Source organism: Bactrocera tryoni, unplaced genomic scaffold (genome assembly GCF_016617805.1).
Source record: "Bactrocera tryoni isolate S06 unplaced genomic scaffold, CSIRO_BtryS06_freeze2 scaffold_522, whole genome shotgun sequence".
Classification (NCBI taxonomy): domain Eukaryota; kingdom Metazoa; phylum Arthropoda; class Insecta; order Diptera; family Tephritidae; genus Bactrocera; species Bactrocera tryoni.
The window spans coordinates 34,847-37,511 of NW_024396208.1; the positions used below are offsets into that span (position 1 = coordinate 34,847).

The 2,665-nt window shown below is 37.7% G+C and overlaps 1 pseudogene; it reads right to left on the reverse strand.

The window, feature by feature from the left end:
• Positions 1 to 1,516: 1,516 nt before the first annotated feature.
• On the reverse strand, positions 1,517 to 2,201 carry LOC120781295 (annotated as a pseudogene).
• Between the last annotated feature and the right edge of the window lie 464 nt (positions 2,202 to 2,665).

Below are 2,665 nucleotides of genomic sequence, written 5' to 3' on the forward strand. Positions count from 1 at the left end.
CTATGTGAATTCTGTGTTTAGAAAAAGCAAACAAGAAAAATTAAAACACAAAAAATTTATTAAATAGAAAACAAACCAGTAGCAAACAATTTGTGTGCACTAATTGTTATTATTAAACATAAACAAATTGTGCACGAAACTAAAAGTATAAACCAAAAAGTAAAATAATCAAACAAACAAAAATTAGTGCTGCTCAGCCTCACCAGCAAAGCCGTAGGCATTCTTTAAATGCCTACTTTAGCTTTGTCGAGCCAACAATAGCAACTCCTGGCAAAAACACAACTCACGGCGATGACTGCTCATCGCAGCGTTAAGCTGAAAGGGCAACTAGGCAAGCGCAGTCGGTAGAGCAGCAGAGAACAGCAAACAGGCAACAGCAAATGCGACAGCAACCAGTATGCAGGTACCAGCAAGCTCCTAGACAGCGAAGGAAAACAAAATGTAAGGTTAGAATGCACCAAGCAAAAAAGGTATTGACTGGTTTTGATCGCTATGTCAACGTAAAAAGGAAATTAAGTCCACTTAAATCAGCGGTCAATACCAAAAAATGTCAACCAGGCACGCCAAATGATAAAAAGACAGAAATGCTAAATGGCAACAGATTTGCCATACTAAGCAATGGTTCAGACAATCGTTAATGCCAAACCTCCAATATATTTGCGCAAAAGTGGAGTGTAGTTTTTGTCGTTTAAATCACGACGCATTAGAATCTTATGCCATAACGCAATTACAAGCTACAACAATTACTATAAAAAATCACTGCGGGGACTTAAACCTGACGCCCATATACTGTCCACCTCGTTTTAAAATTACAGATAGCGAATTTGAAACTTTTTTGGAACACTAGGTCAAAGATTTCTAGCAGTTGGAGATTACAACGCAAAACACACGTACTGGGGCTCACATGTACTGATTTATCTTCTAGTCACTCTCCTGTACAAATAAAAATATGTGAATAACATACATATATTCGTTGATCCAAAAGTGGGTCTAACATCTTATAAAACGATTTGGCTAAAATATAAAAAATACGTGAGCAGCCACATTAATATTGAGCACAAAATAAATACAGGAAGAGATATTGACGAAAGCATAAGAGAAGTCAATGATATATTATCTAACGCAGCTGTCTTAGCAACACTAAACAAAAGCTATAAGCCGCTTGGTCTCAGAAAAATCTCTAATAGATAAATAGAAAAGCTTGTAAATGAAAAAAGGCGTGTAAGACGAATTAAAATCAGCTGTACGTAAGTGAAACGTAAGGAAGAATTAACACTGAAATGTATATAAAGAAGCTGTGTCCAAATTCAAGCAAGCAAAATTCTCTTTGGAAAGCCCAAAAATCCATGAAGCCACAAACTTTACGAGAAATGGGTTGAAATTGGTTTCGAAGTGACGATAAAAAGTCGCAATTCTTTTGCAAATCACCTAGAAAAGATATTTCAATCTAATTGCCCAAAGAACAACTTTGAGCTGTCCAGCTTACCCAACACAGTTAACGAGCCACTCGAGTCTTTTACGACTTCACGTTCTGAAATTATTAGGTTAATAAAATAACTTAATAATCATTAGTATTGATGTAGAAGTGCTCTCTTTGCTCTTCAATGCAATTCTTAATCTCGGATACTATTATAATTCCTGGAAAAATTCGCTGGCTATCTTGATAGATAAGCCTGGGAAGGACTTAACACAGCCGTCTTCATACAGACCAATCAGTCTTCTACACTGTCTTTCTAAAATGTTTAAAAAGTGTTACTATCAAAAATGTCCCTTCCCACACCAAAATAATATAATACCAACGCACCAATTCTGGTTTCGTGAAAAACATAGCACGATAGAGCAAGTAAAGAAGTAGACTTGGTGTTCCAATTTGTGGCATGAGCGCCTACTGTATTCCAACCACGATCCGCATACACTTGCCCGTTACCTCCGATCAGGAAGTTGTAACCAATGTCAGCCCAACCCAAGGAGTCCATGTGGTAGTTCTGCATGTTACGCATCTGTTGAGAACAAACTGCATGCTTTAAGCAGTAAGTGCCGGCAGTATGATGTATAGGGGCGTGGTATAATCCACTGGCTAAGGTAGAACGACTAGTAGCGGAACGACCACCCCATGTTGCCTAGCTGATGATATTCACACCGAAGATGACAATGGCGCACAGGAGCACAATGAGCAGCGTGAGACAAGTTTTGAAAGCCATATTATTGATGTTCTAGAGAAAAAAATTATGTACTACTGACGGCTGATATATATTTTATACCTCACACGGGCACGCCTCTAATGGCGAGATAATGTCACATAAAATTGCATCATATTAATTATGCCTACATTAATTTATTATACAAGAGAAGAGAAGAGAAGAGAAGAGAAGAGAAGAGAAGAGAAGAGAAGAGAAGAGAAGAGAAGAGAAGAGAAGAGAAGAGAAGAGAAGAGAAGAGGAAGAGAAAGAGAAGAGAATAGAAGAGAAGAGAAGAGATATAAGAGAAGAGAAAGAGAAGAGAAGAGAAGAGATGAGAGAAGAGAAAGAAAGAGAGAAATAGAGAAGAGAAGAGAAGAGAAGAGAAGAGAAGAGAAGAGAATAGAAGAGAAGAGAAGAGAAGAGAAGAGAAAGAGAAGGAGAAGAGAAGAGAAGAGAAGAGAAGAGAAGAGAGAAGAGAAGAGAAG